The 26,569-nt window shown below is 38.3% G+C and overlaps 1 protein-coding gene across 21 annotated transcripts in view; it reads right to left on the bottom strand.

Moving 5' to 3' along the window:
* The window catches only part of SUGCT (succinyl-CoA:glutarate-CoA transferase), a 749,025-nt gene that overhangs the window by 314,041 nt on the left and 408,415 nt on the right, over window positions 1-26,569 (bottom strand). The gene's annotated exons all lie outside the window — the stretch shown is intronic.

Here is a 26,569-nt window from a genome sequence, read left to right as displayed (position 1 = left end):
CCCTCTCTTGTGTCTGACCGCAAAGCAGAGCCGCTTCCTGTGGCATGTGAAATGGGCAGCAGGAACCAGAGACAGTATTTCATTCAGCAGGAAGTGAAGAGGAAGGTGAGCCGTGTTCAAGTTCCCCATACAATCCCAATTCTACAGTCACCATCATTTCGAATCATGGATGGAAAAGGATATGGTCTTAGAGACCATGGAGGTGAACTCTTCAGGAATCACTATTCCTTTGCCAATATTTTGAAAGTCCAATATGCTCTCTCTCTCCAACTCAGTTTAAAGAGGATATTCTCAATTCTGGAAGTCACATATCACACGTGAGAGGGGAAATTGTCACCCTGTAGACAAAGATGCTGTGTTTGGGATGATGGTTGTCATTCATTGGTCAAAGTTACCATCTTATAGTACCTTCTTTACCATCTGATTTTCCAAAATAATATCCCACAGTTATCTCTCACTTGCCATGCATCCCAACAAACTCCTTTTCCAGATGTATGTCTCATCAGATCCCCACCTGCTCCAACCACTCTGGATTCACTATTTCCTTAACATTTTCATGTCTGCACGAAGAGTCCCTCTTCCTGTAGTGCTTTTCTCCAGTTTTCTACTAGGAAAAAAAAATCATATACTTTGAGGCTCAAATCAATTATCACTTCTATGAAGCCTCTCTCCATTCACCTTTCACAAGGGCTTCTGCCTCTATAATAATAACATGGCCTGTTGACATATTAGAATTAATTGTGTATATATCTGTCTCCCTGAGCAAGGATCAAGCCATTGATTTCTTTCCTTTTAGGGGCCAGGGTTATTAGAATCTGTCTGATGAATCATGACTCTAACTATGGTCTACTGACAGGGTAGGGAGTCAGGTACCCAGAGAGAGACTTGCCATGGCACAGTACTTAGGAGAGAGGTGTGCTGCGTGCCAGTTACCCTTTCATACTGCTGCACTGTGGGCAATGGCTCAGGATGTAAGTGTGAATTTAAATGATATCTCGGCAGAGATCTGGACTGGCAAGGGTATTATTATTCCAATGGAAAAAAAAAAAAAAACACTTGTCTATGAGAAACCGTGAGCACACTATGTGGCAGAGATGAAGAAGAGGCAGTAGTGGACTGATAAGACTTTTCTGTCTTTTTTCTGACCTTTTTGGATGAAATAAAACATTGGATTTTTTGAGGGCAGATGATGATCATTGAGTGTTCCAAAGATTAACTGAAAAATAAGAGATATATTACCTATATCAGTCAGGATAGGCTAGATTATGCTACAGTAACAATCCCAAATCTCAATGGCTTAAAACAACAAAGATTCATTTCTCTCCCATACTATTGGGTCAGTAGTGGATTCTGTTCCTTTTAATCACGCAGGGACCCTGGCTGACAGAGAAACCACCATTTCAAGCATTTACCAGTCCACCATGCCAAAGACGATGAGAGCGCTGTAGGATCTCAGACCAGATATTAAATGCTCTGGCCTGGAAATGTCATACACCCTCTCTTCACAACACTCTGGCCAGGTCTAGTCACTTAGTCCCATCCCACTATAAGAAAGCCAGGAAGTGTAATCCTACCATGTTGCCAGAAGGCAGAAAGCTGGAAATATTTGGTAAACAGCCCTGATGACTACCACATGACCTTATTTGTATCCCAAGCTTGTAAAGTAGATGACATTTGTTACAATAAATTGAATCCTATTTTACTGAAACAGGTTTTCCTGTTGGTTTAGTTTAAATAAATAAAATGCATGTCGTTCATAGATGTTATGCAAGTCTCTGTAACCAGTCTGAAAGATTCTAGAAAAACATATTTGAACCTGAACTGACACAATAACTGCACAATTACGTCTCTAAGAACTTTTGCTAAGGAAGCCAGGACAGACCTGTTCCTCGTTTGACAAATATGTTGGGGAAAACTGACTCAGATTTTTATAAGTTAAGAATTTCCTTTTTAAAGGAGGCAAAATCTGATGGAAGATTGATTAAAACAGCAAAAAGATAAGAGATCTAGTTCCTCATCTTTTCCCTACTTGCCGTTTAACTTTGAAGAGTCTCACGAGTTCGTGTGCTTCAGTTTTTCTATCTAGAAATGGATAACATTATTTCATCTAATTATCAAATATTCATTTCACATCCACTGGGTCCAGGCTCTTGGCTACAATGGTAATTCAAAGATTAAGGGAAAAAATGCAAGATGCTTGAACTCACGAATCTTATAATCTCTTTACCACCAGTGATCAAAATCACTTGGTTCTAAATAACAGACTATGATAATACAAGTACGGATAAACATACTATGAAAATTACTAAGGCTTTCATTAATCTGGTAAATACACTGCTATGAGCACCCAAACAGAAGTAATCCGAAAGACAAGTGGTAGGGGAGGCAAGGAATACAAGAGACAAATGAAACTTTAATACCTGCATATAATAGCTCAAGGAAGATCTTCATTCATCCCCAACTACTGGACTCCCAGAGTGCAAAGAAATACATGCGCAGGTATTAAAAGATATGTAAAGTCAAAGCCGTCAATGTGTGGCCCATTCATGGAGGTGAAGTCCTTTGTTTCCTTGGCTAGCTCACAAGGCCTTAAAGCCTTCTCCTTTGACTTCCTAGATATTTGACTTAGAATAATGTGTGCATATTTAAAGAGCCTAATTTCATAAACAACATATGAAAATTCACATTGCAGCAGCAACATGCATTATTATAAAACACTTTCTACACCTTCACAAAAGCAATGGTAGAATTTTCTCTGTGCCTCTACTGATTTTAACGTCAATAGTACCAACGTGGCTTCCAGGGACATGGTGTACTCCAAATGCCTATTGTAGTTTAACTTTTTAAGCTATTTTTATTGGACGGCATGAGTAAACTATTAAAATACAAAGGATCCTTTTAAAGCTACAAAGGAAATGTGCAAAAAGCAGTGAAAAGGATAAGAATGATTTCTAAATTGAATAGTTTGTTTCATTATTAACAATAACAATAAAGTAAGTCACACAGCTCCTAAGTCCTCCCAGATGAGACATCTGCAGGATTCTCTGGTCTGAAAAGAACCTTAGCTTACAAACATGTCAGCCATGTTGTGAATAGAATGAAGGCTTCACACTACAGGGGAACGTGACTATTTGCTCTTCAACAGGTCCAAGATTTAGTATTATTTTAAAATGCTTTTCCTTCCAATTAAATAGGACATTTTTTTCCATCAACTTTAGGCAGGGGAAAGGTACCAGTAACTCCTTTTGATAAATATAAATAGTTTAAGCTACTATGTTTAATATGATAGGCTATCAACTGTTGGTACACAGTCTAAAGCCTACTCTCAGGTGTAAATAGTCTATGTTATGTTTTAACCTTCGTTAGCAAAGACCATCTCTATATTCTGGTTGCCGCATTTGACCTTTAATGAGCTAAAGAAGAGAGTGGTTATAGAGCTGTAGCTAGTTCCTAACATTACATTGAAAATTTATTGTATTCTTTATATGGCAAAAAAAAAAAAAAAAAAAAAAAGGAAAAGGAGGGAGTGTCTCTAGTAACCCACTGAGATATACAACATGAAGGGAGTTGCTGAAAGTTCCTGAGGTTTCTCTTTTTCCATGCCCCTGTCCAAGAAGTAATGTGAGGACTTGACCTCTGCCTCTAAAATTTTGTCAGTCTTATCAACTTCCACTTGCCAATTAACTGCTCTCAACTTTCTATGAAATGCTTTTCACATTTCGTAGGTTCACAGGCTCTACTCTACTTGTTTCTCTGTTAATTAATAGGTCATAATAATATATTATAGAAGAAATTAAAGAAGCACAATATATTTCCAGAGGCCTCCACAGATGGAAAAGGGGAACAGAAAGAATGCAGCCTTCAGTGTCATACAGAGCTATCACTTTATAGCTTTATGACCTAGGCCAAATAACTTCACCTTTTTTAGGCGCCCATTGTCATCATCTGTAATATGAAGGATAATAGTTTCATCACAGAGTTGTGGCTGTTAATATATAATATATCTAAAATCACCTGGCACATTGTAAGCTTTAAATTTTTTGGTTTCTTCCCTAGAATATTAAGTATACGGAGAACATTTTTTTTCCTGATGTCTGATCAAAATTCCTTCTTTTTTCATTACCAGTGCTAGAGGCTACTCTAAAGTGAAAATGACTCAATGATGACGCAGAAAATGCTGTCAATAAACTACCCCTGGGAAAAGATGCTTTAAAGATGTGATCTTCATTCTAAACTTAGCAGAGTGGCCTGAGGGGTTGTGGAGGTGGGCTGGGCAAGCCCAAGCAGACTTTTGGGCCTAGGGTTCACTGGTTGGGATCCTGGGTGCGGACATGCACACTGTTCATCAAGCCACGCTGTGGCAGTGTCCCAAATACAAAACAGAAGAAGATTCATACAGATGTTAGCTTAGTGACAATCTTCCTCAAGCAAAAAGAGGAAGATTGGCAACAGATGTTAGCTCAGGGCCAATCTTCCTCACCAAAAGAAAAAAAAAATCCACTTTAAGATCATTTACTACTGCTTTAGAATAGTATTTCCATACTTTCTTACCCATGACCACTCAGACAGTCCAGATATTTGGAGGCAACAACTCTGTTTGCTCCCCTTTGCCAATGCCCATTTTCTGTTCACCATCAAAATCTACCTAATGACCCTGAAATCAGCATCCAGGGATAACACACTTTGTTTCTACCTCTCTGTCGCTGGTTGCCGGCCGTGTGGGAGGGTGTGTGCACTTAACCGCTGCACCACCAGGCTGGCCCCAGTTGCAAGAGTTCTCATGTGTAGCCTGCAAATCCAGGAGCAGCAGCCATTGTTATTTTATTTAAATCTCTGCTACAGGGGAATGAGGGAGACAATGGGACCAAATCCCTATTTTATGGGCCGTCAGTTATTAAAAGATAAATTGGTCCAGCCCATGATTTGGTGATTAGCAATTCACAAGAGTGAGAGCGACTTTAATGAAAATCTAACCCAACTTTTCAACAAGTATTCAAATCTGTTCTTTAATATTACCAAAGAGTTGCCTTCCAATGTAAGTTTGATACCTCTTGCCATATGGCTAAAAAATTCTGCCCTTTTGCAGTTTTTCTATGTTTTGGGAAAAGAATAACTAGAACGGGACAAAAAAAGTTAAAAGAATACATCCAAAATGCTTTAAATATATCAGAAGATTTTTTAAAAATCACAAAATCAACAAAGTTACCATATCGTCCTTCGGTTTTAAGTTTATTAACTGTTGAAAGAAATATATTTATGGAGCTATTAACATCGCCTTAACACAATTAAGAGTTAGTGAGTTCTCTGATCTTTTTTAGATCTAATCTCTCTCTCCTCTATATCTTTAAAGTGAAATTACAGGAAGAAGAATAAAGGGGGTGTCAAAGAACAAAAATTCAATGGGAGTAAATTTAAAGATCTAATTGGCTTTATTTAGTGATTCAGGAATTGGGCAGCATCCCGTCCAGCAAATAGGAGCTTTGAGGAGTTGTACAAAACGGTAGGTATTTATAGGCAGAAAGGGGGTGGGACAAAGAAGTTAAAAGAGTCAATTATTTCATGCCAAGTCACCTTCCCTTAGGGGAAGGCAGTGGGTCTTATCAGGCAGATTACCTCACTAGTGTTGATCAAGGAATTCCAGACTGATTGCTTTGCGGTTCCCCTCCTGGGAGAGGCTGAAACTGCAATTAGGTTAGGTATCAAGTCTTGCTGGGGCTTAGCATAAGTGACTCCATTTTGGGCCTGTTGTTTCTTTTTAACAGGGGTAAATATGGAAATATTGCCTAGGATCACAGTCTTAAGAATACACATACAAACACAAAAACACACACATGCATGCACATATGTATTTAAATAATGCTGAGATTACTGGACAGAGTGACACGTCACTACGACAACAATTACTAGTTTTCTATCAGTTCAAAAAAGCAATATATATTTAATTAAATATTCATTTGTATCACCACAGAATTATTTCCTGGCTCACGAAAATCTCAGATATCAGTTTTCTCTGCAAATGTATGCATTATACTACTCAGGATTCTAGGAAAAATGGCAATTAAATGACTGAAAGATAAAAATCAAAGAAAACATTACATTTGTTCAGTGCTTTATAGCTAGCAAAGTGTTTTCATGCTCATTACCTCAAATTCCACATTAGTAGATGCAATCTATTCAAAGAATAACATATCCTGTAATTGATACTTTCCCTAGTAAGACTATTTTTAAGATTAACCACAATTATGAAGTATTATTATATACAATGTTATTAAAGCTTCAACCTGGAGACATGCTTAAAGCAGAAAACGAAGAAAAATGCTTAAATCACAATCATTAATTAATCTTGTTTATAGTTCTTTATTAAGATTAATCACTCTTTAAGCATAAAACCCTAAGCATTAGAATGTGACCATGGGAAGGTTTTTTAACTACTCTGTATGTCATCTCTTCAATTATAAAACAGAGATAACCCCTTATCTGCTTACAGACAACAGGCTGAGCTGGACAATATTTTGACATTCTCTCTGTCTAAAAATTGTATGAATCTATGGTTTTATGAACATACAACAAAATGAGTGAAGACAAAGTCATGAAAGCCTTTTAGATAATTAATTCTACATGACATTTTCTTGGAAATATGAAAAGAGGAAATCAGTACATGCAAAAAGATATCCATGGTACTATTGTCTCATATAAGTGGTTGATTGCAAAAACAAGAATTTCATTATGTATTGGGAAATGTTAAAGCAAGCTTTCAAAGGGGCTGATGACCTCATGTGGTAGCTATTTTTCACTTAAACAAAATAAAAGGAAAATGGGATAAATCATATGACATCTTACCATTCAGGTTTAATTAAAATATCTCTTCCTCTTCCACCTCCACCCTCTTTCCCATGCCAATGGCAAATAAACACTAAGTTGAATAAACATTTACTGTGTCAATTCACCTTAAATACAAATTTAAATACAAATTTAACTGCTTTAGACACACACACACACACACATACACATCTCTTTTAAGAGTCTTCAATTCCTACATCATTTTTCTGTTATATGTGTATATATATCATAAATATGAATATACGTTTAGACATAAAAAATTTAGAGTTATTTATTTTTCAAAATAGCCTGAGTTAGAATAACTAACCATATTCCCACCTGCCTTTGTGAAAATAAACTTGGATCTACTTGTAAGTCTTTCTTTGTTTTTCAGTCAGTTTTATGGAAGTGCAATTTACATATAGTAAAATTCACTCTTTTTAGTTCACAGTTCTATGAGTTTTAACAAATGCATAATCATGTAACCACCACTACAATCAAAATATAGAATATTTTCATCACCCCCCAAATTTCTCTTATTCCTCCTTAGTCAATTCCTGCCCTTCACCCCTAGCTCCTGGAAGGCACTGATCTGGTTTTTGTCCCTATAATTTTATCTTTTCTAAAATGTCATATAAATGGAATCACAATATGTAGCCTTTTACATCTGGCTTTACTTACCATGATGCATTTGAGATTCATCCATGTTATTACATTTACCTGTAGTTCTGTTTTTATATTGCTAAGTAGCATTCCGTTGGTTAGCTAAATTCCATCATTTGTTTACCCATTTACCAGATGAAGGACATTGGGGCTATTTTCTACTTGTAAATCTTTCTTAACTCATCAGAGCATAAGATAGTATAGCATGGTGGTCAAGAGCTTAGGTTTTGGAGCTAGACAGAGTTTAGTTCAAATCCCATATCAGCCATAGATTAACTTTTACCCTTGGGCAAATTACTTATATTTTCTGAGTCATGGTACTGTTGTGAAGATTAAATTAGTACGTGATTTGTAGTATTGAAAATGGCTGTTGGTATTATTACTATTGTCTCTAGCTCTCAAACTCTGCTTTACTTCAAGTCTTCAAATTGATCCCAAACACAGCATCTTCAATTACGTCGAGCTTCCACTATATCCCTTTACTTAAAATGTATCACCCTTTCTTCCTGCTTCCCATGTTCAACACCCAAATTCATCCTCCCCCATGAGGACCTTCCGAACTCCCAGTCCACATTTATCTTTCCCTTCTCCACATTCTTGTAGCATGCATTATCCAATCTAGTAGTCACTACTCACACATGGCTTCTTAATTTTAATTAATTACACTTACATAAAATTTAAATCCAATTCCTCAGTCACAGTAGCCACATTGCAAGTACTCATTAGGAAAATATGGCTAATGGATGTCATATTAGGCAATGAAAATATAGACTATTTCAATCATCACAGAAATTTCTATTGGATAACACTACTTAACAGTTAAAACTATATAGTTCCATTGAGAACTGGGCTATATGATATAGTTGTATTCTCACTTTTTTTGTGAATATAGTTTTATATTCCACACAAAACTAATAATTAGCAGACCTTGACTAAGCATCTATTCTTTGCAAGACACCCTGCCGGGGACTGAGGATCTGGCGCTCTGCCTTCCAAGGGCTGATGATAATATAAATCTTAAGCAATGATGCCACATCTTTTAGGCGGGCCGGAGCCACCTGTGCAATAAATGCTAAAGGAATTTAAAAGAAGAAATGATTACCAAGGTCTGGCTGGTACAGAAAAGGGTTATTAAAAGTTTAGGCTACATAGGAAAAGGAATATTCCAGGTAGGTAGAAAAGTGGGTAGAACACTATCTTATACTTTTTTTATATTCCTGCCGGAGCATTAAACACAGTGCTAGATACAGAGGGTCATAACTAACACACTGAGACGTGGAAGAACAAAATGATCAGGAATGGGAATACACACAGAGAGATGTGTGACAGAAGGTGGCTTGGCATGTCCTAAGGATCCGAAAACAGTCATGTGATGGAGAGCTAAAAACCAGACGCTCAAAGCAGATCAAACTAAGTGCGGATTGGCAAAAGTAGGTGTAGAATAAACCCAGAGGTGGAGGCTAAGAAGCAAAGTCAAATCAAGTTGGAAAAAAATGGATAGATAAATAAAGAAGAGGCAATCAAAAGGATATTGAGATAAACACAGGCTCAAGGAGGAAGGCGGTGTCCAAAGGTCGGGACAGTGCAGCCAGAAATAACTCATCACCAGAGAGCTTGAAGCATGCGAGAGTGTGTGCCCACATAGAGGCCAGACTGGGGAATGCAGCCAGTTTGGAAATGCCACTCCAGCTATGTTTTTATCCCTGATAGTTCCATATGGGATGGTTTGTCTTCCTGTCTCAAATGACATATGACATATGGAAGTCATATAAATCTTTCGAATAGGTTGTGTTTATTGGCTAAAGGCAAGATAGCTGAAGTAGTTATATTAATATTTTTAAATTAAGCATAGAGGTAAAAATCTGCAAAAACTATATTGAAATGTACGGTAAAAAGTAACATCCTAAGATTTATGGGCCCTCTGCAAGGCCCTAGCTGTCCTGACGGTGTCCCTCCATTTCTCTATTACTTTATTTGGGCTTTTCTTTGGCTTGAGTGACGTGGTCAAAAAGCTGGTTACAGATACATGGTTTCACTGCTTGTTGTTGGGTTCCACCACATGTGTAGATTCACAAAAGATCTACAAAGTCACAAAACAGTGTTCTTCCCAGCTTTGTGCGAAGGTAAAGGAGTCTCAAAGAAAATGTAAACCTTTAAAAAATTTTTTCATCGTGGTAACATTGGTTTATAAAATTATATAAATTTCAGGTGTACATCATATGTCGATTTCTGTGTAGATTACAAAATGTAAACGTTTTCTAGTCCAAAACTTGGATGAGAAATCAAATGTGTTTTTAGAGGAAAAGGCAAAACAATAATAACAACAAAACTTGACAGCATTAGCACAGTCACTTCGGAATGATCTGTCTTAAAGAGACACTGTGTGTCTCAAGAATCACTCCAAATACTGCATCACCCCCGACTCGGGCACAAGGTTGTGACTCACCGTCTGAAACTACAATGCTCACAGAATCTTCAGAGGTTCCAGAATAACCACACTTGGCACTTGGACGGGTCAGCAATGAACAGAAAGCTCATTAAGAATTCTCCATTTTCCTCACTACAGTCTCTTACCAAGAGAAGCTACCTACAACCACGGGAGCTGAGGCCCCAGTCATTCCAATCGTATCTACTAGGGGAGGATTCTGGGAACCACTGCAGGGTGACTTGAAAGGCAAACTTTCAAAGTCAGTTTCCCTATTGGAAAAGGATTAAGCCAGGACATTATCATTTGCAACATATTTGCATGAGAAGACCCTGGTTTTCTAATTTCCCACTTACACAAGAATGTCAGGAGTTCCTCCCAAGAGGGAACAGAATGGCAGGGTATCCTGGGAAGCCAGAGTCAGCCGTTACTATTACCTCAGGGACGGAGAACCTTAACAGCAGGAGGAAAGTACTTAGTGTAAATGATTTGCCACACACTCACGGTACTGTAAACAGCACACCTGAGTTAGATCAAGATTCATATTCGAATCCTAGCTCTATCACTTTCTAGCTGAGTGATCTTAGTTTAATCTAATTTCTCCTGTCATCAGTTTATTCATCCATAAAATGGAATAACACATTTCTTAACTACTTTGATGGGGTGTTGTGACAATCAAATGAAATAGTGGCTGAGAAAACACTTTGTAATCGGTAGATCACTGCGCACATGGGAGCTATTATCTGGTCTTTTTCCCTAAAATACCATTCCTTGGAGCTTACTTAGCCTGGGATTTTCCAACTGCACTTCTAAAAGAACATTTTTGGAGCTACTCAAATGAAGACTTACACAAAATATGAGTATCTGTTTTCTGCTTCTTTTTCTCTGATCCAAGGAACTTGCTTCCTTTCACAGATTTAGCTCTTTATGTCATTAACTAAATTTAAATCATGCCTAAAGACTTACTTGTTTGGCAGCACAGTTTCATATCCTGTTTGGTTTAATTTTTAAAATTCTTTAGTAAAGCACTCCAAGATGTTTGCATGAAGATCACTCAACAAACGGAAGCTTCTCTTGAATACACACACAAGGACACACCCACATCAATGGGAAGAAACATAATACAGACTTTTGTTAACAGGGTAAAACAAGTCTACAGAAAACAGTTCCTAAAATTACATTTTCTGCCACACTGTATGGGCATTTCTTGGCTGAGAGAGCCTTAACTCCCTCAAAACCGACTGGAAAGGCTAACGTGATCTTCTAGAACCCAGGTCCACCAATTCATATAGAGAGAAGAGTTAAGTGTACAGTTCAACACAGAGACAGTATTTTCCATGGAGCAGGCATCCTGGCAAGAGAAAATTCCCCAGTGTTTCACCATTTATCAAGAGACTAACCAGCAGATCCTGAACTGTGTTACATAAGCACAATACCCTTATTGTTAGCAGCTGCTCATTGGTCAGCATTGCACAACTGACCAGGTGCATGGCAGGATGGAGTTTTGTCTTTATCCAAAGACTCAGGGTAGATGGGCTCTGGACTTGTGCTATGATGGTAAAACATTGATTTCAAGCCATCAGGATTATTATAGTCCAGGGGTACTTTGCCAATTTGCACATATGTGGTAGAAAATAAAGCATGCTGCAGATACCAAAAGAGCCATTGGTTTAATTTGGAAACATTCTTTTGGATTTGTTTAAGAATTGATTTTAAGCTTAATTTTCTGGATGTGAAGGTAAAACCATTGACCCAATGTCACAAAAGATCATCCAGACGATTCCAGGGAAGATATATTTTGGAAGACATACTTTGAATTATCAATGGCAAGGAGATCTGATTTTCAATGATCACTTTAAGATAAATATATAATGCTAAAATGTGTTTATTAGAAGAACCAAGGAAAGGTCCATCCATGCAGGATGCAAAAGTTTCTGGATTGCAAAAAATCCATCCTTATATTCAAGGAAAAAAATTCTTTCACTTAAAATTAACCATTGAAGTTCAGACTTCCATACTGTTTTATGACAGGAATTCAAAGGCTATTCTTCACCTTTGCTCTTCACTTGGTTTTAAATTTTTAAGTATATCTTCCCTTACTGGTGGACTTCCCCATTCCATAAATTTGCTCTTTTCAGAAGCTTCAGACAAGCAGTTAATTGCTATTTAAGGGTATTATGTTGTAAAGCAAGTTATCGAACTGCCAATTTTTTGTTCAATAGATTGTATCTTCAGTGAGTCAGTTTTTTGTTATTGTGTTGGTTCCTTTTATAAGGAAGGTATACCTGTACATAAAATAGAGCTAATCTAAGGTTGTGGGGAAAAAATGGCAATATCTAGGAAATATTAATAATATCAACATTATTATTATGGAAAATGCCATATGTTGACATTATTAAGCCATTGGCTTCCTAACCTTTACGGACATAGAGCTAACATATGCTGAGTATGTGCTCTGTGACAGGCACGGAGCTAAGAGCTTGCCCAGTGCAGAAGCAACTGCTAGTTTCCCTAATGTATAGATGGGGAAAATGAGGCAAAGGGACTAGAGAAGGCTGGAGTCATCTGACTCCTGAGCACTTGCAAGCTAATGACTGTGTTTGCAGCAGTAACCAGCAGAGGAGGAGCAGGCCTCCAAGGAGATCCTTTGTTAGAGCGGCGTAAATGAAGTCTATCTCAAAGTTCAGCCCAGCTGTATTTTTAGGACAGGTAAAAAACTAGTGCCCACAAAAAAAGGACTATCAAATACCCAAGCTATTGCAGACAGCACTTTTATTGATGAAAAACGTTCTTAAGACCCTATGCCTTGATTATAATTGTTTAGTGGCAGATAGCGACTAAACTTTAGTTCTGGTTGTGAAGTGTAATAACGGAATTCAAATACATCATTGTTGAGCAATACTAAAGCCACTACGCGATTTGTTAATACGGCCTCACTTAGGAAATCACACACAGATTGTGTCAGTGAGGAGTGAACTCCACGATCCTGCCAGTGAGGCCATTCTGAAGGGGACGACTCCATTTTCAGACCTAATTATAGGTGCAGATTTGTAGTCTGTCTGACCCTCTTTTCCATGTGAGGACAATGAGGATTTATATCCCCTTATTTTTCGGGAAGCAGTCTCTCCTAGTGACTTTTCCCTGTTTATCCTCGTGAAGTGTGGAGTATGTTTGTCCAGGGCTAGAATTTGTGACGGGTTCTGTGAGAGACTGTGGTGTCCCTGTTCAATACTTTCAGTACCAAAATGCAGAGAAGGAAGATGTTTCCTGAAGTTTTGTTTTCTCAGAGTAGTCATTCATGAGGAGGGACATTTCCTTCTCTGCCCAGTGGTTTCTCGTCTTTAGTCGCATAGACTAGTCTCCACAAACATGGAGGTGGCTTGGGACTCTTCGAGATTCTCTCTGCTTACTTTCCAGGTGGACTTTTCCTGCCCCTGCGGGGAAGGAAATGCCGGGCTGAGCGAACCTCCCTAAATTAGGACCTATTTGTACTACATCTTGCAGAAATTATTCAAATATTCTAGCCTGTGGTGTTCCTATTTCTTATTTCCTGTGCAACTACAGTCTTTTACCTGATATATATCAGGAAAAAGAGTATACACACACATCCTTTGGGAGGTAGGGTATTGAATGTGTGGGATAAAATCACAATTTTGAAATAAAAATAAAGTAGTCCTTTTTTAGACTTCCTCCACAATTATCATATTTTAGGGGAAAAATTAATTCCCATATCTTTCTCTGAGAATACAATAAAGACTAAAACAAGTTACTGTCCCTCTTCTTTCTGTAGTTTTGGAAAGTAAAACATAAAATATGTCAAGTTTGCAGGTTTTCTGGAAACGCTGAAATGTAAAGTACTCTTTGGCTGGCTAACTCCTTCTATGCCTAAATGTCACTAAGCTGCCCCATCACCCATTTAAATTATATCCTCCACATTGCTCTCTCATGGCACTGCTTTCACTCAAGACCACACCTGTAATTACAGAGTTTTTAACACCCTGCCTCCTCCACTTAATTGCAAACTTTTAAAAAATCTTAACCATCACATACTCAGTGCCCATCACAGGGCCTGGCACAGAATAGATGCTCAATAAATATGTATTGCATTAATGATTAAATAAATAGTAAAACAGATAATATTTTTGCGAAGCTGTTTAAAGAAATAAAATACAGTATCATAAAATAATTGCACTTTGCTGGGGCAAGTACATTTTCACACAAATCTAAAATTACAAGTTAGTTAAGAAATGTGATGTGCCTTCCTCCTGACCCACCACATATGAAGGCCTTTGCTAGTGGAGCCATCGTGGGGTGATTTTTTACCTGAGCTCTAGACAAAGTGCAGGCATGGCTAGGTACACGGCCTAGGATGTTCTGGGGTTCCGGTTTTGCCTTTGACAGAGTGGCTTGGGTATTTGGCCCACACAGCAATTTAAAAGACAATGTAACTAGGTAGACGTTATGCCTGGACAAGCTACAAGTCTTCTAGCACTTTCGTTAAGCTTTCTTCACTAAAAACATAAATATTTTAAATGTTTATAGGACAAATTTTCAAAGTGGAACAGTCACTACCTTTTGGCAAACCAAGAGTTTGTCATCTCATTTAGATAGACAGACATATACATATGTAATATATACAATTATATATACTCTATGGAAAAACTTATCTTGTTCACACTCATGTTTCAATCAACTAATGGATTTCTCTCCATAAATCTGCATTGCAAAAACAAAGCTCTAGATTAAGCTTTTCCAATGGCTTAATAACTAAAAACATAATAAATCTAGATGAGCTAGTCAAAGCTGAGAGGGTCTACACCAGCTTTGCAGATTGTTTCAAATGGCTGAATAAGTTGCTTTAAAATTAATCTTTTTATCTCATAATAAAGCTGACCAGATAGGTGAATTATCTCAGAAGGAAAGACAGGATGACGAAATGCAGACTGTACCAGATCCCTAAGCCGGCCTGCTCCAGCTCAGGCCAGACTCCCTAAGATCAGCAAAGGGACTACTTGCTTAGGCTCCACATGAGGTGTGTCAGCTAAAGTCTCCTAGACTTTGCACATGTATTCAGTTGGCCTGCAGTGCTCTAGTCCTTATCTCCCCAACTGAGTACCCTCTTCAGTGAAGTTTCTGCTGTCGAGATTTAGTCACTGTGTGCTGACTAAACCCTCTAGAATCTAGACGCGCCATGTGCTAAAGCACCCCCACACCATTCCTGTCTGTCTCCATAAAAATGGATGAGTGTGCACTTGTTTATGTGTTTTCTCTGTGTGTGTTCTTGGGCCCTTTCATGTGTCTGTCTGGCTGAACTGAGGGACTGCAGAGTACTTCCTGCAGGCCAACCACAGCAGGAAGGCTCGGCTCTGGTCTTGGACCACCAGGAGGATTCCACCAAGGACCTGCTGTGTGGGGGAGGAAGCTGTACTGTCTCACAGCTCCTCAACAGCACTAAGTTGCAAAGGAAGACAGAAGAAATCACAGAGCCCTGAAACCATGGATTGGACTGTTGTAAGGCAGGGTTGAAATGTCGTTTCAGTTTCTATAAATCACTGAATCCATTTAACCCTGTAAATATGTTGCTGGAAACTACAGCGTAAAGACGAGATGCTAGTGGCGGTCTTTAAGTGGTGAAATGTTTTCCCCTTTTTTTTGTTTAACCATTTACTTTTCAGAGGTTCTAATAGAATAATCTAGTACGTTTTTTTAAAAAAAGAAGTAATCCACCAGACTGTGAGCTCTATGAAGGCAGAGAGCACTACTTTTTTTGTCATTATTGTTGTTGTTCATGACTGTACTGTCCCTGGGGCCTAACACAGTGCTTAGCACATTGCAGGCATGAATTAATACTTACTGAGTGCTTACATGTTCTAGATATTGTTCTGATCTGGGGATACAGTGATAACCAAGACAAATCTCTTGCTTTCACGGAGCTTATAACATATTTGCGGGGAGGAAGCAGAAAATAAATAAGTAGAGAATGAAATAAAGAAGAAAATATCATAAAGTGATAGGTGCAGTTGGAAAGTGCCAGGGTGAGGGGTTACGGAGCTAAGAAATTGTGACAGGATGAGTCTTTCGCACTGAATGACTGGAGCCAGCCTTGAGATCACACTATTTCTCAACCATGGCTGCCCATGAGAATCATGTGGGGAGTTAAGGAATCTGAGACTGATTTCACAGGGCTTAGGTGGTGGGGCCTGGCCATCGGTATTGTTTAAATGTTCTCCTGCTGATTCTAATGGACAGCCAGGAATGAGAACCACGGAAGAGGAGCAACATTCCAGGCAAAGAAATAGCTAAGCCTTCCTATGGGAATGAGGCTTGTAATTAGAGCGATGGTTAAGAAGTCTCTGATTAGAATCACCTAGAGAGCTTTTAAACATCAGGATGCCATTACCATACCCCAAACCCATTAAATACAGACTCTGGGGCAGGGAAGGCCAAGTATCAGTAGTTCTGAAAACTTTTCGGGTGATTCCAATGTACAACTAACTGTGTTAGGGTGACCAGTCATCCTGGTTTGCCTTGGACTGAGGGGCGTCCAGGGACATGGGACCTTCGGTGCTAACACTGGAGCTGTCCCTGGCAAATTAGGATGGTTGATCAGCCTAGTCAGATAAGCGGTTTTCAAAGGATGGTTCTAGCGAATCAGAAACCCTGGGGTGGGGCCCAGTAATCTATGTTTTAACAGGCCCTCCCCATGATTCTGATGTAGGCTAAAGTTTGAGAACTAGCATGTTAGAGCAAAAGAGAACACTGGCAAGAAGAATGAACATACGAATAAAGGAAAAGATGAATGAATGAATAAAGGAAGAGATAAATAAGTGAACAAACTTACCGGGATATCTTCTAATCATACCTCTATTGCAGGATGAATATCAAAGTCTCTTAAGATTGAATGTGTAAGCCAGTGGAAAGGCACGTTTTGCTCAAGCAATAAAACAAATGTTTATAGTTTTTAAACAATTAGAAAGAAAAAAATCAGCGTAAGGCTCAGACTGCTGTGATACTCCTAAGAATAGAATACCTTGTTAATATAATGCCAAAAAAATCCACAAAAAAACTACTCACAGTCAAAAAGTGTGTACTTGTTACACTCCCCTGAAAGAATTAAAAACTGGCAAGTGTTCTGCCCTACCATCAAGGCTGCCTTAGTACTGGAAATGGGGCAGCTTAATCCACCTCTCTTCCTCTCAATTCCCAACTCCACTCTGATCCAAGTATTTGTCTTGGACCAACCAAGTGGTGAGTCCAGCATGCAGGCAAACAGGATGGGGGGATGTTACACTATAGATACATGAAAGGGATTGCTCCCCTTTGGATCCTCTCGCTTCCTTAGTGACCAACCAGAGACTCTCTGGTCTTGGTTCTGAAAAGCTGGGTCTACTGGTATCCTTGGAGCCCAAGATACTAAGGAATAGTGAACAGGTGGGCTGACTGCTCTCTCACTGAGGCTGGCAGATGGTTTGGAAACCAGGGAACAGAGAGGCTTTCTGGTGTGTGAACATGCAACTCACTAGCTGCTTGTTGCTGCCTCGAGGTCAGAGAAAATCCACTTTCTACGGTTCCCCCAACCACAACCACTTTGGCCCCCTAACCAGAGGATTTAAAACCCCAAACCCAAAACCACTATAATCTTTAAACTAAAAAATTTGTTGTATAAACTGAAGGAGAAGTTGGTCTCTGTTAAGAGGTAAATTAGTAGCCTAGAAAATCAAAGAGAAAACATGCAAAGCCTAGAAATCATGAGAGAAAGTCACCTAAAGAGAAATCCGGGAGCCCTAATATTTCAACAATGGAAATCCCAGGGGGTGAGCAACAACGAATAGAGGAAACATAATTATCAAACAAACAAACAAAAACTTCTCTAAGGGAAAGAAAGACTTGAAAGAGCCCACAGAGTTTTAAATGGATTGATGACAGAATACATTTAGGCACATATGATTAAAAAAAATGAATCCTTTGAATCCAAGGATTTAAAAACAAAATCCTATAATCTTCCAGATTGAAAGAACAATTTTTTTTTTTTTTAGGAAGACTAGCCCTGAGCTAATATCTGCCAATCCTTCTCTTTTTGCTGAAGAAGATTGGCTGTGAGCTAACATCCGTGCCCATCTTCCTCTACTTTATATGTGGGACGTCTACCACAGCATGGCTTGCCAAGTGGTGCCACGTCCACACCCCAGATCCGAACCGGAGAACCCCAGGCCGTCGAAGCAGAACGTGCGAACTTAACCGCTACGCCACCGGGCCAGCCCAGAAAGAACAATTTCTTTACAGAAAGAAAAAAGAATCAGATATGGATCAGACTTCTCATTTGTAAACTAGGAAATTAGAAGACAGTAAAATAATATCTATAGATTATCTGAAGTAAAGTAAAAAATTGCAAACCAAAGAACATCTACTAAAGAAAATACTCAAACATTGAAACAATAGATATGAAGAGAAGCCTCAAGAGAAGATAGGAGGAAACATTAATGAGAAATAAATACATACACACATATTTGTATACATATGTATGTATGTTATATACATATATTTAAATCTATGGATAATGATACACTGACAGACTGTCTAGAAACATATAAAATACATGCTAAATAAGGGCTTCTGAGATAAAAGACATATACTATAAAAGAAATTTTTTAAAACCCCAGAACTTAAAATATTACATTATCTCAGTACAACCTATGAGTTTGGGGTAAGGATATGTGGAAAGAGGCATAGAGAGTAAAGGTTTTCCATAGGTTTCATTCATCTTCCTGGAAGAATAGAGTATGTTGGTAAAAGAATCTTTGGTATCTTGATTCCATGTGATATTAGAGAAATATATATAAAATCATGAGTACTGGACAGTGAAGATAACCATTAATGGAATAGAAAACTAATTTAGCACGGAGAATAAAGTAAATAAATAACTTCAGAAAATTAGCATAAATTTTTCAAAAAGGAAAAAGAATGAAATAAATATTTAATGTAAAAGAAAATGAAAATAAAACTACTAAGTATATCAGTGGTCAAATAAGTGTGCATGGCCGTGATTCTCCCATTTAAAAAGAGATTGACAGATTAGATTTGTAAAAAATTAAAATGAAGCAATAAAGATTCAATATAAACAAATAAGAAAAGAGATAGGCAAAGGCAAGTAAAAAGAAAGTAGAAGTATCAATATGATATCAAAAATAAGGTGAAATTTGAGGAGAAAACACTTAAAGGCTAGAGAAATAAATAATGCTAAACGCACGGTTGATTTTTAAAACTATATAAATACCAATCATGAATAGGATATACAAAACCACAATACACTCAATATTTAAAGCAAAAAACAGAAGCAAATAAATAATAAATGGTCAGGTCCATGAAAGGAAGACAAAACTCCCATAGAAAACTTACAGTCTTACTGGCCTGAAGAACCAGAGGACAGAAGTCAAGGAAACTATTGCTACTGGAAAGTGAAGGGGGAATCCCACAAAAGAGAGAGCCAGAGAGGGGGAGTCCAGAGACTCTGCCCAAACGGTGGCTCACGCCTGAACTGTGCACGTAGCACTGACAACGACGGCGAGTACGTCCTGAACCAAGACTTGAGGTACAAAGCAGAGAGAGTGTGCAGTTGGAATCCAGCAAAATTAAGTGCCTATTTTTTTAAAACCGGAACTCTTCAGGGGATTATACCAAAACACAGAGTCTCCACAACAGATCAGATCATTCACAATCACCAGGAAACAATCCAGATTTACTCAATATCCTCCTCCAAAAAAAAACTTAGGAAAATATAACATTTGCTAGAGAAAAAAATAAACAGTAGAAATGACCCAGATATTAGAATTAACATTCTGAGATACTTCTACCCAATCTTCTTTCCCTTTTTCCTTCACTCAAGGTAAATTTGCGTTGAGTTTGAACAGCTGGCCCAGCCTTTCCTAGCGCCCGCCCCACTTTCTCTCACAGGTGTTTCCTCTGCTAGAATCCTTTCAAGTTTGATCTCATCTTAGTGTCTACTTCTTTGAGGACCCAGTAATACAACTGGACTGAGAAATCTATCTAAAAGTCAAAAGTTGAAAGCAATAGCTCTAACAAAACTCAGCCAAGCCTTTTTCCAGAAAATTAAGAATAATTCTTGCAACTCTTTCCTTCTCACCTGGCTGACAACCTGGACTACACCGACCAGTAGATATTTTGAGCAGCCTTCCCCTGTGACCTCATTCTAACATTCATATACGAGGTCTGCAGTAATGCTCAGGTCTTCAAGAGCCTTCTGATCTCCCTGACTCACTATTCTTTGCTCTCAACAGACCGGAGACATTTTTTTATACCTTTTGGTGGGATGAAACAGCTTTGAAGCAAACCATATCTAAGAAGCATTTTCCTCTGGTGAGGGGAGACCCTTTCTCTGGAGAGGCAGATCCCGGCTGCCTTTTCCAAAACTGCCAGCCTTGTTTGACAGCTGCAAGGCAGAAGACAAAACAATGACCAACCAAAAGCGGCAAAGCTGCAGCTAACATTCAAGCTTCAAGCTGCTGCTCTACCAACAGATGAACACTTTTCATTATTTTTAATTCTTTTGAACACATTCCTGCTCTGCCACTAGAGTTGAGTTGTTCAAAGACTAAATAAGCTTTATGAGCCTTATTTTTTATCTTTATGTAAGTAAAAGGGCCTATCTTTCACTATTCAATACTAATTGGTAAATGCCAAACGTGAGCAACAATGAATTATAAGAGACTGATTTGTCACAGCTCAGCAATATCGTCTAGTTTTCACAACACAGGACAAGCATTACACATAACTCATAGCTATTCAGGTACAGGTAATGCAATTTGAAGAAATCTAAGAGATTTTTATCTTGTCTTCCTCTTTACCATTCTGTATATGGCCACATAAAGAACTAATAAGAATTCGGAGCTTAAAAGGTGAAAAAAAAGTAGTTAAAGTTTATGTTTGATATTGATTAGAACATTGGAATCCGTTGTTGGAATTGATTAAGTTCCAACAAAGAATTTAGTGGGAGGAAGCTACTAGACAACTTCCTCCGCATTTGAAACCTAGTAATTTAAGTCTCATCCCCTCTTCTCCATTATCCTTAGATAACTAAGGTCTATCTTCCAGGGGTTAGAATACTGAACTCATTCCTAGTAAAAAAAAAAAAGTATTGGTGGTATGAAATTAAATCAGACAAGTTATAAACAGAAACAAAGTTACAATGAAAAAGAAACGATTGAGGAAACCTCAGTCTCCTTCTTTCAAAAGGATGACAGTTTAAACGTTTTTCATTTTGGTGGCGGTGACTTTTGAATGCATACATATGAGGCAGACAATGTAAAGAATTTACCCCAAAACTTCTCCCAACTTCCTCCCCAGCCACTCTTATATCTTGTTGAAGTATAGGCATGCTGAAGAAAGCGCTTAATAAGATAAGAATGGATACAACAGGGAAAAAAATCTTGAACATGGATTCCAATATTTGAATTTGAATTTCAGTGTCAGACACTCAATAGACCTTGGGCAGGATGTGTACTCTCTGCGATTCAGTTTTCATATCTATACATTGGGTATGACAACTTAAATCCCCGGAACTGTTGTGTGGACTTAATGGGATGATATCTGTCGGAGCAATTCCTATGGTTAGTTGTAATACTAAATGCTCAATAAATGTTGTTGGTTAATTGACAGTAAAACCTGGTTCACCAACAATCTATGGGGAGACTGAACTAATAAGACCCCTTCAAGATGACATACAGGTTCAGGAAAAAAATTAGAAATAAAGGTTAAAGGGGGTTTAAATTATTATTAGAGGTTTGCTTTGTAAAGAATTCCATTTTCTATATTATAGAAGTAGGGATAAAAAGAGATACGTGAATGAGTAAATAAACAAACACAACACAGTGAAAGAAGTGCTCATAGTCACCTGCACAAAGTATTGCTAGAACACATAAAGAGGACGGCCTTCCAAGGGGGAGGGGGGGATTGTTCAGGAAGGTCTTACTTTGCACAGAGACTCACAGAGGACTTGAGCCTTGGGTATAAGTGGAAGTTCATCAGACAGATGTGGCGAGAGGAGCGAGGAGGGAGCAGTAAGCATACCAGACAGACAGAAATTATATGGGCTCACATAACATGCGACTTCAGAATAATATAATTTCATAAATTTGCCATGAAAAATGAGAAAAAGGAAACATCATAGATGAATAAAACGCACCCATTTATAACAGATAACTTTAAGTAGAGAAAAAGGGGGAAGTAAGAAATACGAATAAAGCTCTCAAATCATGTGCTCAAGAGGAGAGGGCACCAGAAGTTCAACGGCCTGGTTCAAGTCTGGTTCCATCTGTGTGATCCTGGGTAAATCTCTTCAAACTCCGAGCCTCACTTTTGTCATCTTTAAAAACTGAGAGCTGGCTTAGCAAATCATTAAGATATCTGTCATCTCTAAAAACCCTAGGATACAATGAAAATTGAAGCCCCACTTTTCCATACCTATTAATAAAACAGGTCAGTGAAGTATGTAGCTTTTATTTAAAAACTACTGTTTTGAAAACTCACTGCACAATACAAAAAAATTATATACACATCAATTTTATGTGTATATGTATACATATGTGTGTGTGTGTGTTACGGCTTATTACTTAAGGGAAAATAGACTGGATTAAGTCACACCTGGTTAAGGTGGAAGGAGAGGGAGAGACGGGAAGGAAAGGAATTTGACATGCCTGCAGAGCTCATTAATGCCCTGATACCAAATGATTCGAGGACATCTTTGGCTTTGATTCAAACAGTTGTTCTGTTTTGAGTAACATGACGACAATCTACAGATCCACAGCTGGACTCTGGAAAATCTTGTCTGATTCCTCTGTTATCAAAGTAACGAATTTGCTGTATAGGTTGTATGACACAGGACCATTTCAGAATAAATCCTGTCAAAGCCAGGGGCCCAGAGGAGCGGCTTTGTGCAGTTTTGGTAGAAGATGTGATTTGTTTTTAAGTTGCTCTGGTATTAAGAAAGGCTGAGCAAGCAGTTTTGAGAGGTCACGGCTCAAGTTGAAACACAAGCGAACACATGTGCTCACACATTGGGAAGGGATGCATTTTTGTTACTCTCATCTCCTCTCCACGTCCTGGGCTTTCTCAGCCCACTTGCCAAGCAACACCGAGGATAGATCTCTTCATCGAGATGAATCACTTACCCACGTGGCTTACATCCTGTCTCCTCTCGTTCCACAGAAGTTTGGTGCCACAAACGGATGCTACCAACGACGCCATTTGATTTAGAAATAAGGAGACATGCCAGGTCTTTCTCAGACACACCTTTCGTTGTTCAGTAATCACAGCATCACTGAAATCTAAGGACAGCAGGGACCTCACACATCATCAATTTAGCTGCTTATTCTTAAGGAAGAGTTAATACTTTAAACACCACGATAATATGATGAGATTAAAATCATAAATTTCTTCCAGAGGTGTTAAGGTTCTTCCCCAGATGTCTTTTTCCACCGCTGCTCTTTAAAGATAATCCCCAATAAGGTGAAGCACAGATTAATTCAATAAATAATTTCCACTACTTCCTCATGATCTTCAAGGATTGTTGTATCACAGTGTACCTGCCACCCTTACAATGCTCTCCGCCCAGCTCTTCATCTTTCCTTCCTTGACCCCTACAACGCTCTCTAGAATCATCTGACCATTGATGAATGGACTCCGAGCCATCTGAGAGCCAGTGATCCCAAAACATTTCTAGGAATGAATTTATCTCTTTTCAAATATAGCTATAAGTCCTATGAAGTTTTTTCTTTGGAGAGGCAAAAGAAATATTTTCCCTGCTGCCAAACCAATAAATTTTCTTTTTCCCCTCTGAATTTTTACAGGGAATTTTCTACACTAAAATTTGCATGCACGGTGTAAATTTTCGGGAGCTTTCCTCCTGGAAAGCCCATTTCTCATACACCTTCCAACAAACACTGACCACATCCTGACCAAAGCTAAGCACTGTGTAATGCTAAGCAGACCTGGGCCTGCAGGAAATAAGATGCCACATTCGGGACAGCTGTCAGCACTTGTCCAGCACCCTGCCTTCCACTCATCCGTCCCCCACAATTAGCCAGGAGGGAGGTTTGGAGGTAAGTGGACAGCTTCTGACCCCAAAAGCAAAGCAGAAAAGTCACTTGATTGCTATTTTGCAAATACTTTGCTGAGGTTGACCACTGTCTGAAACCATTCTAGTTCTACATAAGTGTTGCTTGCTAACCCTTTTCTCCTGAGACAGTTGAAGACTGTCTTATGCATTCCTACACAATCCCAGAGAATTCTAGAATACCATAGATTCACGCTTTGTTTTTAAGAAACTAGTACCAGACAAAAGCTTTTCTGAAATTAGAAAAGCAGCTGAGTGATGACTCCTGATGCATTTAGCAAAGGTTTAAGTCAGAGTCAAGCAAACAGATTTTATTCATTTGTGCATTCATTCAATAAACATTTTCTTGAGCATCTATTTTGCTGAAACTACTGTGGCAAATGCTGCAGTTAATATGAAAATAGAAAATCAGCTGCTCTCCTCAAAGAGTTAACAGTTATGTGTCCATGCACAATTGTGCGCTCCTGTGTATGGAAAGTTTAGAGTCTAGAATTGTGGAATAGGAAAATGATTACATACATTTCCAAAATGCAGAACTCATTGGACATGGAACCCATACCTGTAATTTTCACTTGAGTTCACATTTTCTCACAATGTATTCTGTAGTCAGATGAAGAAAAATATAACAGAAAAGATGATGTATAATTAAATATTGATCTTCATTTAGAAGTGATTCTCAACACTAATTTTTTAGTTTCTCTTAGTCAATGTTAATGCATTAGGGGTGCTGTTATTTAAAGAAGTAGTTAACACTTTCAGGTAATTAAGATGTGGCAAGCTTAACTATGGAAAGCACAATAAAATGCAATTAATTTTTAAAGATCTTTTATAAAACCATTGTAGGTCAAATTACAGACTGAAAGGGCACTTAGTGTTTTGATCATTAGCCCGCTTTTATAGATGATGAAATTGAAGTCTAGAAGTAAAGTGGTCCATTTATAAAAGCTTATAGATTTTGCCCAGAGGAAACTGTCTCTGCCCCCAATTCCTGGCTCTTTTACTCTCACTTTAGATATAATTCTAATTAGTTTGGTTATCAGATTTTTCAACCCAACAGAAAGCAAATTAGAACGAGGAGAAGATAAAGTTACTAGACTTAAATGCGCTAATTGCTGAAAAGTCAAATAATTAACAATAAAGGAAGAAACTGGAGAAAACATCAGAAACATCAAAAAATAAAGGCATCACACACATCACAAAATATACAGCATCGTGGTGACATTTCAATTAAGGGCAATCACTCTATGCACATTATTACCCCCTCAAGGTTTAACTGCATTCCAGTCTGTTTGGGACTCTTGTTCCATTCTCCTCCTCCAGCTCTAAGCTCTAACCACGCTGCTCTTTAGCTCTGCAAACTTGTCAACTTCTTTCCCACCTCAGGGCTTTGCTCACACTGTTCTCTCTGCTTAGAACTCTTTCTCCTCATTCTCTACATGGCTACATTCTCTGTCTTTAAGACTCAGTTTATATGGTAACTGTCACTGAATGGGTACTCAGCAAATATTTGTTGAATACATAAATGAAAAAAATAAACATCTATAACATTAACCCTGTGTCTTTCAGAAAAGGTTATCTTTAGTATATTCAGACCAAAAAGCAAAGAGTGAAATATATACATGTCCACCAAAAATGTTTAAAATGAGTCAATCTTAAAAATAAAAGCAGTAGCAACTTCAGGTAACTGGAAAAATTCTTATTTTCTGAAATGTAATACAATCACCACTGAATTACCCCAATAAAGTAATTTCTCTTGAAACCCACATTTTCCTCACTGTGCAAGCAAGGTTTGATAACAATGTGGCTGTGCAGCCTTCATTGTTATGGAAGCAAGCTACATATCTTCAACTCTGAGGTTCCACACTTCATATTTTGGTGGGAGCAAAACTGCATACATTTCTGCTTATTAATTTTTCCAATTAAGTAAATGAAAAACAATATCAACCTTATCATTTAGGTTAGGAGTGGAGGTTTAATAAGATCTTAAAGGCTTTTTGGAGGCAATTTTATGTTCAGAATAGACCACAGGTCAAAGGGATTGGATAATCTGATTAAGGTAACTCTCAACTCTCAAAGAATTAATTCAAAATTCACTTTTTATGATCCTTCGATGTTCAGATAATTGAGATTTTACAGTAGAAATTCAAACCCGCATTTGTGTCTTAATAATTTGTCAGTGCAAGTTGCTCAGTTCACAAGTTGAAGAAGTTTCCTGTCTGCCCCAGCTGTGCCAATTCAACCTGGAATCGGAAACACTGAGTTCTGCCACGCTTAAGAGCTACCAAGATTTTTCTGATGGAAATGAAGCTGACAGTTCTGTCAGGGATGTGAGAAGCAGAATGAGATCCAGCTCGTTCCTGCAGAGATGTGCTGGCTCTATGGAGCTGAAGATAATAAAAGCAAGCTTGGTGGATAAAAGGAGCAGACATAAGTCAAAGACACATGGAAAGAAATATTGAGCAAAAAGATGACTTTTCACACAATACTGATCGGGTGAACGGTGCCTTTGCCAAAGGTTCAGCAACCACTGGAGG

Source organism: Equus caballus, chromosome 4, assembly GCF_041296265.1.
Source record: "Equus caballus isolate H_3958 breed thoroughbred chromosome 4, TB-T2T, whole genome shotgun sequence".
Taxonomy (NCBI): Eukaryota; Metazoa; Chordata; class Mammalia; order Perissodactyla; family Equidae; genus Equus; species Equus caballus.
This window is presented reverse-complemented; position numbering and strand designations above follow the sequence as displayed.